The sequence below is a fragment of the Salvelinus sp. IW2-2015 genome, unplaced genomic scaffold (assembly GCF_002910315.2).
Source record: "Salvelinus sp. IW2-2015 unplaced genomic scaffold, ASM291031v2 Un_scaffold3758, whole genome shotgun sequence".
NCBI lineage: Eukaryota > Metazoa > Chordata > Actinopteri > Salmoniformes > Salmonidae > Salvelinus > Salvelinus sp. IW2-2015.
In genome coordinates, this window is record NW_019945032.1 from 22819 (window position 1) to 34123 (window position 11305).

General features: G+C 47.2%; 1 pseudogene; it reads left to right on the top strand.

Moving 5' to 3' along the window:
- The first annotated feature begins 246 nt into the window (after nucleotides 1–246).
- LOC112076437 (zinc transporter ZIP9-like) lies at nucleotides 247–10781 on the top strand (annotated as a pseudogene).
- The last annotated feature ends 524 nt before the right edge of the window (nucleotides 10782–11305 follow it).

Consider the following 11305-nt stretch of genomic DNA (forward strand, 5'->3'; position numbering starts at 1 on the left):
GATGTTACCGAAGTGGGTGTTCATGTCGGAGCGGAGAGGCAACGTTGGATGTCTGGACAATATTCACATGGAGAAGACCACAGACCCATTTTAAAAACGATCGCCTATATCTAATCTCCCATTCCTCTCATTGTTTTTTTGTCTAAAGCCGTTCACTCAGCCATAACTGGCCTCACCTCCAGTACAGTAAGTGGCGGTGYATGCACCTCAAAGTGGATACGATCCGTCAACCCAAAGAAGATGAAGAAGACATTTGTCATCATTAAATTACMAGAAAAGATGAACCACAACCAGCTAAAACGGTTATACCTTTTATACATGTAAATAGACTGGTTTACGTAACATCTGACGTATCGGTCCACAGAGTCAGTGAAGAGAAAAGTAAACATAGAATGAATATTTTTTTGGTGCACACGTATTACACGTTTACGTGGCATGTTTTTTCATGGATAGTGATGAAAGCGTTACCCGGAAGTGCTACATTTCATCCGCAATGAAGATGCTGGCTTGTTGGCAAAACATTTCAAGCTAGCTATAAAAAAATAAATAATAGCTTACTGCAGGTAGCTAGTTTTGATAAAATGGTTATAACAAATAGCTAGGTTGGAGAGTACGATGTGGGCAATACGCTATGAATTACAACTTGCCTGCTGTAGGCAATAAGACTCATGCGAGAAGATTGTCTGCTAGGCTAACTYTGCTAGCCGATGGTGTTTAGATTTCTGCAAAGTAAGGATCAGACTAGTTAGTTAGCTACATTTACATGTTTGCATAACAATTCCGCGTTCAAGATCAATAACTTGGAAGCCKATCTACMTCCTTTGAAAGTCTGACATGTCTGYTAGACCTCTGTGCAGCTAGCTTTAGCTAGAATTGCGACGTCTATTCGTTTGATCATTGTTTTGTTTACACTTGGGGTTATTTGTCTAGCTAGCTAGAGCCTCAGCACGAACCACAATTCGTGTCTAGCAAGCAAGCTGAAGAGAAACAAAAACTCTGAAACACTTGCCAACCTMGCCAGTTAGTTTCTGGTTTAGTCTGAGTTCACCACTAGCCAAGCGAATTGTTGCTAGCAAAGCTGTAACTATGTCTATCGACGACTTCACTTCGATCAGCCTGCTGTCCCTGGCCATGTTGGTGGGGTGTTATGTGGCTGGAACCATTCCTCTGGCTGTCAACTTCTCAGAGGTGAGTAGTACTCAAACTACACCCATTGCTTAGAAACAAAGAAAGTTACTTACTTAAAATGCAGTCATCAGCTGAAGTCCGTAGCGAATTACTGAGATTACAGTGCTCATCAATACACAATTTGTTTAAAACATCAGTGCCAGTGGGTTTTTAGCCAACTAGTCCATTTGAATGTATTCTAACGTTCACATACAATTTGACATATTCACTGATGTAAGGTAACTAATCGTGTGAGGCCAAAGTTCATGGTTGGAATATTGATCCCTGCCATGATTGAGCTCTGTCCTGGTTGTTCTGTAATCCTGATGAACCCTCTGTCCTGGTTGTTCTGTAATCCTGATGAACCCTCTGTCCTGGTTGTTCTGTAATGCTGAGGAACCCTCTGTCCTGGTTGTTCTGTAATGCTGAGGAACCCTCTGTCCTGGTTGTTCTGTAATGCTGCCTAACCCTCCGTCCTGGTTGTTCTGTAATCCTGATGAACCCTCTGTCCGTGGTGTGTTCTGTATCCTGTGAACCCTCCGTCCTGGTTGTTCTGTAATTCCTGAGGAACCCTCCGTCCTGGTTGTTCTGTAATGCTGATGAACCCTCCGTCCTGGTTGTTCTGTAATTTGATGAACCCTCTGTCCTGGTTGTTCTGTAATCCTGAGAGAACTTCCGTCTGGTTGTTCTGTATCCTGATGAACCCTCCGTCCTGGTTGTTCTGTAATGCTGAGGAACCCTCCGTCCTGGTTGTTCTGTAATCCTGATGAACCCTCTGTCCTGGTTGTTCTGTAATCCTGAGGAACCCTCCGTCCTGGTTGTTCTGTAATCCTGATGAACCCTCTGCCTGGTTGTTTCTAAATCCTGATGAACCCTCCGTCCTGGTTGTTCTGTAATCCTGATGAACCCTCCGCCTGGTTGTTCTGTAATCCTGATGAACCCTCCGTCCTGGTTGTTCTCCGTAGATCGTCTGAGGAACCCTCTGTCCTGGTTGTTCTGTAATCCTGATGAACCTCCGCTCTGGTTGTTGTAATCCTGATGAACCCTCCGTCCTGGTTGTTCTGTAATCCTGATGAACCCTCCGTCCTGGTTGTTCTGTAATCCTGATGAACCCTCCGTCCTGGTTGTTCTGTAATCCTGATGAACCCTCCGTCCTGGTTGTTCTGTAATCCTGATGAACCCTCCGTCCTGGTTGTTCTGTAATCCTGATGAACCCTCGTCCTGGTTGTTCTGTAATCCTGAATGACTCTGTCTGGTTGTTACTGTAATCTGATGAACCCTCTGCCTGTTGTTCTGTAATCTGATCGAACCCTCCGTCCTGGTTGTTCTGTAATCCTGATGAACCTCCGTCCTGGTTGTTCTGTAATCCTGATGACCCTCCGTCCTGGTTGTTCTGTAATCCTGAGTGAACCCTCTCGCCTGGTTGTTCTGTAATCCTGATGAACCTCTGTCCTGGTTGTCTGTAACGCTGATGAACCCTCTGCCCTGGTTGTTCTGTAATCCTGATGACCTCTCCTGTTGTCTGTAATCCTGATGACAGTCTGTGGTTATCTGATACCTGATAACCTCTGCCCTGGTTGTTTGTAATCCTGATGAACCCTCTGCCCTGGTTGTTCTGTAATCCTGATGAACAGTCTGTCCTGGTTGTTCTGTAATCTCGATGAACCCTCTGCCCTGGTTGTTCTGTAATCCTGATGAACCCTCTGCCTGGTTGTTCTGTAATTCCTGTGCAACCCTCGCCCTGGTTGTTCTAATATACTGGAATGATCAGTCTTGTCCTGGTTGTTCTGTAAATCCTGATGAACCCTCTGTCCTCTCTGTCTGTGCCTGCAGGAGAAGCTGAAGCTGGTGACGGTCCTGGGAGGCAGGGCTGCTGTGTGGGACTGCCCTGGCTGTCATCATCCCTTGAGGGGGTCCATGTCTTGTATGAGGAGGTCCTAGGAGGAGATAAGTACTACGAGGCCAGTCCCAACCACGGTTCACCTTATAGTTAATATCCCTATTTCTATACGTTGGGACTAGCGCGTTGTGACGAAGGGGTCGTATGGTGGKTTCTAGTCAAAAGTAGTGCACTATGTAATGCTGAGCACAGATCGAACAATGAGACAGATATTTCACCGGATGTATGAATCTGAAGCATCCGCTTGGCGTTTCCACTCACTACCAAATATGGTGGTGAGAGGAAGTCCAGTGGCCGGCAGTGGGAGAAGGAGATGAATTTCGGCTCAACTTTCTGCCAATTTTCTCATCGATGAAACATTTGATCTCAATACAGTATTCTGTTCCCAAAACTAGAATTTGTTACGAACAGAGTGGACTAAGTTTTGTAGACTTTACCCTTTGCCGAAGTAAAAAAAATAAAAATAAAGACGTTTTTGTTTAGGAGTCCAAAGGTGAATTTTAGTTACTGCACACGTGCACTTCAGAGTAGGCGTTCCCTAACGGATATATGCAAATGCATGCTAGAACGCGTCAATAGGATCTCACTAGCTCGTGCTTGGCTCTGCCCAGCTTGCTTGTTCTGCCCAATATGACTCATTTGTTCCCATTGGAAAGGACAGTCTGTAGTCTATCTTGGGTTAGTTATAAAGAATCTTTGGTGGTAGTGTCTGTTCTGCGTTTGTCTGACTGGGTATGTCTGTCTGTACATAGCGACTCTAGCAAGCCCAAGTAGGTAACAGTGAGGACATAGTGAAGTGAATCAGGGTTTCCATTAGCTGGGTAAATGTTGTCTTTTGCCCCTCTTTTAATAATAATTAAAAGCCAATACATATGTTAGGGTCTCTGTCTCTACTGTATGGGTTAGGGTCTCTCTGTCTCTACTGTCTGGGGTTAGGGTCTCTGTCTCTACTGTATGGGTTAGGGTCTCTGTCTCTATTGTATGGGTTAGGGTCTCTGTTCTATTGTATGGGTTTAGGGTCTCTGTTCTACTGTCTGGGTTAGGTTCTGTTCTATGTATGGGTTAGGGTCTCTGTCTCTACTGTATGGGTTAGGGTCTCTGTCTCTACTGTATGGGTTAGGGTTTCTGTCTCTACTGTCTGGGTTAGGGTCTCTGTCTCTACCTGTCCTGGGTTAGGGTCCTGTCTCTACTGTATGGGTTAGGGTCTCTGTCTCTACTGTATGGGTTAGGGTCTTGTCTCTACTGTATGGGTTAGGGTCTTGTTCTACTGTCTGGGTTAGGGGTTCTGTCTCTATTGTTGGGTTAGGGTCTCTGTCTCTACTGTATGGGTTAGGGTTCTGTCTCTACTGTCTGGGTTAGGGTCTCTGTCTCTACTGTCTGGGTTAGGGTCTCTGTCTCTACTGTCTGGGTTAGGGTCTCGTCTCTACTGTCTGGGTTAGGGTCTCTGTCTCTACTGTCTGGGTTAGGGTCTCTGTCTTACTGTCTGGGTTAGGGTCTCTGTCTCTACTGTCTGGGTTAGGGTCTTCTGTCTCTACTGTATGGGTTAGGGTCTCTGTCTACTGTATGGGTTTAGGGTCCTGTCTCTACCTGTATGGGTTAGGGTCTCTGTCTCTACTGTATGGGTTAGGGTCTCTGTCTCTACTGTTGGGTTAGGGTCTTGTCTCTATGTTGGGTTAGGGTCTGTTCTACTGTATGGGTTAGGGTCTCTGTCTCTACTGTATGGGTTAGGGTCTCTGTTCTATTGTATGGGTTAGGGTCTCTGTCTCTACTGTATGGGTTGGGTTTGTCTCTATTGTATGGTTAGGGTCTCTGTCTCTACTGTATGGGTTAGGGTTTCTGTCTCTACTGTATGGTTTAGGGTCTCTGTCTTACTGTATGGGTTAGGGTCTCTGTCTCTACTGTTGGGTTAGGGTCTCTGTCTCTACTGTATGGGTTAGGGTCTTGTCTCTACTGTATGGGTTAGGGTCTCTGTCTCTACTGTTTGGGTCTCTGTCTCTACTGTCTGGGTTAGGGTCTCTGTCTCTACTGTATGGGTTAGGGTCTCTGTCTCTACTGTATGGGTTAGGGTTTCTGTTTCTATGTCTGGGTTAGGGTCTCTGTCTCTACTGTATGGGTTAGGGTCTCTGTCTCTACTGTCTGGGTTAGGGTCTCTGTCTCTATTGTATGGGTTAGGGTCTCTGTCTCTACTGTATGGGTTAGGGTCTCTGTCTCTACTGTATGGGTTAGGGTTTCTGTCTCTACTGTCTGGGTTAGGTCTCTGTCCTACTGTCTGGGTTAGGGTCTCTGTCTCTACTGTCTGGGTTAGGGGTCTCTGTCTCTACTGTTGGGTTAGGGTCTGAATCTACTGTATGGGTTGGGTTCTGTATCTACTGTATGGGTTAGGGTCTTGTTCTACTGTCTGGGTTAGGGTCTCTGTCTCTCTACTGTAATGGGTAGGGTCTCTGTCTCTACTGTATGGGTTAGGGTCTCTGTCTCTACTGTCTGGGTTAGGGTTTCTGTCTTCTACTGTACTGGGTAGGTCTCAGTTCTAGTATGGGTTGGTCTCTGTCTCTACTGTGGTGGGTTGGGTTTCTGTCTCTACTGTCTGGGTTAGAGTCTCTGTCTCTACTGTCTGGGTTAGGGTCCTGTCTCTACTGTCTGGGTTAGAGTCTCGTCTCTACTGTATGGGTTAGGGTCTCTGTCTCTACTGTATGGTTAGGGTCTCTGTCTCTACTGTTGGGTTAGGGTCTGAATCTACTGTATGGTTGGGTCTCTGTCTTACTGTATGGGTTAGGGTCTCTGTCTCTACTGTCTGGGTTAGAGTCTCTGTCTCTACTGTATGGGTTAGGGTCTCTGTCTCTAGCTGTATGGGTTTAGGGTCTCTGTCTCTACTGTCTGGGTTAGAGTCTCTGTCTCTACTGTTGGGTTAGGGTCTCTGTCTCTACTGTATGGGTTAGGGTTCTGTCTCTACTGTCTGGGTTAGGGTCTGAATCTACTGTCTGGGTTAGGGTCTCTGTCTCTACTGTATGGGTTAGGGTTTCTGTCTCTCTACTGTTGGGTTAGGGTCTCTGTCTCTACTGTCTGGGTTAGGGTCTGATCTACTGTCTGGGTTAGGGTCTCTTGTCTCTACATGTCTGGGTTAGGGGTCTCTGTCTCTACTGTCTGGGTTAGGGTCTCTGTCTCTACTGTCTGGGTTAGGGTCTGTCTCTACTGTATGGTTAGGGTCTCTGTCTCTACTGTCTGGGTTAGGTTCTGTCTCTACTGTCTGGGTTAGGGTCTCTGTCTCTACTGTCTGGGTTAGGGTTCTTGTCTCTATCTGTATGGGTTAGGGTCTCTGTCTCTACGTATGGGTTAGGGTTTCTGTCTCTACTGTATGGGTTAGGGTCTCTGTCTCTACTGTATGGGTTAGGGTTCTCTGTTTCTACTGTATGGGTTAGGGTCTGTCTACTGTCTGGGTTAGGGTCTCTGTCTCTACTGTGGGTTAGGGTCTCTGTCTCTACTGTTGGGTTAGGGTCTCAGTTCGTACTGTCTGGGTCTCGTCTAGTCTCTCTCTCTTGTGTAGGTGTGCACCACGCCCCTGGCCAGGTGGAGGGGGTGGGGGTGTCTGAGCCCAGGAGGTGTGGATGCAGCTCTGGGGGTCAGTGGGGAGCACAGCCACAGCCAGAGCACCTCCATGCCTAATCGGGTGTCCTGGTCCTGGGGTTTGTCTTCATGCTGCTGGTCGACCAGATAGGAAGCGCCACGTACACAGCAGTGCTGACGGTCAGTCCACACACACACACACACACACACACACACACACACACCACACACACACACACACACACACAACACACACACACACGCAAGCTGTGACGGTCAGTCTGGGAACAGCATGTGTACACACACACAACCACCACACACACACACACACACAACACACACACACACACACACACACACACACACACACACACACACAGCAATAACAGTCAGTATGGGTGGAGCTCAGCACTCTCAGGGCCTGTTTCCCAGACACAGATTAAGTCTAGTAGTCCTGGACTAAAACAACTTCAGTGGAGAATGACCATTGGAAGTTCTTTTCAGCCCAGTTCTAGGATTAATCAGTCCGGGAAACCGGGCCCTCAAGGTTTCTACTTTATTAGATGTACGATTTGTCCGTGGTGGGGTCTGTCTGATTTGTCCGTGGAGTGGGTCTGTCTGATTTGTCCGTGGAGTGGTTCTGTCTGATTTGTCCGTGGTCTGTTGATTTGTCCGTGGAGTGGGTCTGTCTGATTTGTCCGTGGTGGGTCTGTCTGATTTGTCCGTGGAGTGGTCTGTCTGATTTGTCCGTGGAGGGGTTCTGTCTGATTTGTCCGTGGTTCGTCTGATTTGTCGTGGAGTGGGTCTGTCTGATTTGTCCGTGGAGTGGTCTGTCTGATTTGTCGTGGAGGGTTCTGTCTGATTTGTCCGTGGTCTGTCTGATTTGTCCGTGGAGTGGGTCTGTCTGATTTGTCCGTGGAGTGGGTCTGTCTGATTTGTCCGTGGAGTGGTCTGTTCTGATTTGTCCGTGGTGTGGTCTGTCTGATTTGTCCGTGGTGTGGTCTGTCTGATTTGTCCGTGGTGTGGTCTGTCTGATTTGTCCGTGGAGCGGGTCTGTCTGATTTGTCCGTGGAGTGGTCTGTTGATTTGTCCGTGGGCGGTTTGTCTGATTTGTCGTGGAGCGGTTCTGTCTGATTTGTCCGTGGAGTGGTCTGTCTGATTTGTCCGTGGAGCGGTTCTGTCTGATTTGTCCGTGGAGTGGTCTGTCTGATTTGTCCGTGGTGTGGTCTGTCTGATTTGTCCGTGGTGTGGTCTGTCTGATTGTCCGTGGAGTGGTCTGTCTGATTTGTCCGTGGAGCGTCTGTTCTGATTTGTCCGTGGAGTGGGTCTGTCTGATTTGTCCGTGGTGTGGTCTGTCTGATTTGTCCGTGGTGTGGTCTGTCTGATTTGTCCGTGGTGTGGTCTGTCTGATTTGTCCGTGGTGTGGTCTGTCTGATTTGTCCGTGGAGTGGGTCTGTCTGATTTGTCCGTGGAGTGGGTCTGTCTGATTTGTCCGTGGAGTGGTCTGTCTGATTTGTCCGTGGTGTGGTCTGTCTGATTTGTCCGTGGTGTGGTCTGTCTGATTTGTCCGTGGTGTGGTCTGTCTGATTTGTCCGTGGAGTGGGTCTGTCTGATTTGTCCGTGGAGTGGGTGTGTCTTGATTTGTCCGTGGAGTGGGTCTGTCTGATTTGTCCGTGGAGTGGGTCTGTCTGATTTGTCCGTGGAGTGGGTCTGTCTGATTTGTCCGTGGAGTGGTCTGTCTGATTTGTCCGTGGAGTGGTCTGTCTGATTTGTCCGTGGTGGGGTCTGTCTGATTTGTCCGTGGTGGGGTCTGTCTGATTTGTCCGTGGGTGTGTCTGTCTGATTTGTCCGTGGAGTGGGTCTGTCTGATTTGTCCGTGGAGTGGGTCTGTCTGATTTGTCCGTGGATGTGGGTCTGTCTGATTTGTCCGTGGAGTGGGTCTGTCTGATTTGTCCGTGGAGTGGGTTGTCTGATTTGTCCGTGGTGTGGTCTGTTTGATTTGTCCGTGAGTGGGTCTGTCTGATTTGTCCGTGGAGGCGTTCTGTCTGATTTGATTGTGTTTAGATCCAGAGTCTGCGAGGGTTGCCAGCTCAAAGATCACCACCACCTTGGGACTGGTGGTCCATGCGCACGGTAAGATGGCTTCATTATACAGGTGTTTCAGACCAAGATGTTTTAGGAAGAAGAAGGCTTGTTGGTGGATTTGTTGTTGTTGTTGTTGGTACGTTTTATGTTTTTAACTGTATGTTCCAGCGGACGGCGTGGCTCTCGGAGCAGCAGCTTCCACCTCTCAGACCAGTGTACAGCTCATTGTCTTCGTGGCCATCATGCTTCACAAGGTACAGGGAAACCTGTAACAACCAGTTCCTCTTCTAGTCCGTGTTCTGTTTCAACAGTTTGTGTGTTCGTAAACAGATGGTCACTGTGTTGCTAACAGAATAGCTTCCTTCCTCACGAACCCACACTATGACAACGTCTTGACAACATTCTAAACAAATGATTTCAGTAAAAAATAGAACAAAACAGATAAAAGGAACAACTATGAGGTAACAATTAGAAAGTAACCAATCAATGGTCTTATAAAGTTCAGTTGTCATTGGTCTGTATGTTAAACTGTCTTCCCCCCCCCCCCCAGGCCAGGCAGCCTTTGCCTTGGTCTCTTTCCTGATGCATGCTGGTCTGGAGAGGAACCGGATCCGTAAACACCTGCTGGTCTTCGCCCTGGCAGCACCCGTCCTCGCTATGGTTACCTTCGTAGGACTCAGCCAGGTCAGTTGGGGGGGGGGGTGGTCCATGAGCCCAGAATGCTACTCCATCCTCCCCACTACTCGTGTCCCCAGCCCATAGAATGAAATGAAGCCCTGATATAACATGCTACGTTTTTAAAGTAGTCAACTGAGTGGAATCACAGTATTCCTTCCAAATGTTGTTTCTCCCTCTATGGCTTTTCAAAATGTATTTCACTTTATGCTCCAGTCATGAGAATTGACGCTCATTCTAATTCCCCATGTTCTTTTTTTTTTTTTTTCTTCCTGGTCTCTTCGACCCTCTAGTCCAGTAAAGAGGCCCTGTCAGATGTGAACGCCACGGGCGTGGCCATGCTGTTCTCTGCCGGGACCTTCCTGTACGTCGCCACGGTACATGTCCTCCCCGAGGTGGGCGGGACCGGACACAGCCACGCTCCTGTTCAGGGGAAGGAAGCAGCGAAGGGACTGAGCAAGGTGGAGGTTGGGGCCCTGGTTCTGGGCTGTCTGATACCGCTGGTGCTGTCTGTTGGACACCAGCACTAGACACACACACACACACACACACACACACACACTGCTACCAGACACACAGGAGACCCAGAGGGGCGAGAGGAGAGAAAGGATTGTAGGAAGGAAGAGGTTTTAGGAAGGAAAAGCAGCCAAAACAGACATCTCTTATGTCTTATTTATCTGTTCTGTGACTGCTGATTGGTTGGAGTGGGACAACGACCCGCGGCGGGACCATTAATAACCCACGCTGGAAGACACAGGGGTGATGATGTCATAATAACAGCACCCTCCCACTTTTTTTTCTACCCTCTACGAGAAGTGATGTCTGTTGATACTGTTTGACGAGAGACTTGTACAATCATGTGTTTTTATATATTTGCTCTAGCTAGGCTGTACAGATATAAGCAAGAGAGTTGGATTATGGCCGTATCCTGTTTCAGTGATACAGACGAACTGTCGACCGACCTCCTGAAACTCATCTTAATGGSACATTTGTTTGAAGACTTGGGCTGTACGAAATGTAAAGACCTTATATTGTGACTATTTGCAGTAAAAGTAATTATTATTATTATTTTTTTTTTTAATCAATGATTTAAACCCTCACTGGTTTTCTGACACACTATAATAACTTTGCTCTTACTGTAAAATGAAATCTGATAGTTATTTATGTTCTTGCTAGTGGGAATCAAGTAAGTATTTAGACGTTTTACATGTAAGTAGTTGTATTTCTATTACGTTTGATCTTACTTAATCGTTACTTATATCTGCTCTACTGGTAATATGAAACGTCTGGGAGAAATGTGTCTGTAAGACTGATTTCCACAGACCCTAACCCTTGTTAACTGAAAGTTAATGACTGTCTTGCTTCAGGCACATAAAGGAAMCGCTTGCCCCGGGATCAGCCTCTTAAATGATACACCGAAACATCTAAACCTATAACAGCCATTCTTTCTTTCACATTTAGTTTGGTTGTTTACCCCCGGACCTGCTTTACTGGTACAGGAAGTGGAGACATGATTGTGGAGTTGCTACTATATACTGTGGTCTGTGGTCAGTTTTGCGTTTTCCCCCACTAATGGTTAAAGTCAAAGCTGAGCCTAGATCTGTACTTGTACTCCTGAGCGATGATTGTATGTAGACAAAATGGCTACTAGTCTTTTTGACGGTGGTGGTGGTGGTCAAATAGACTAGTACACATAAAAAAGCCAGACTACGGTTTAGCAACTGCACATGGGAAAGATCATACTTTTTGGAGAAATGTCCTCTGGTCTGATGATTTAAAAATGAACTGTTTGGCATAATGACCATTGTTATATTTGGAGAAAAAGGGGAGGCTTGCAAGCAAAGAACACCATTCAACCGTGAAGCATGGGGTGCAGCATCAGTTGTGGGGGTGCTTTGCTGCAGGAGGGACTGGTGT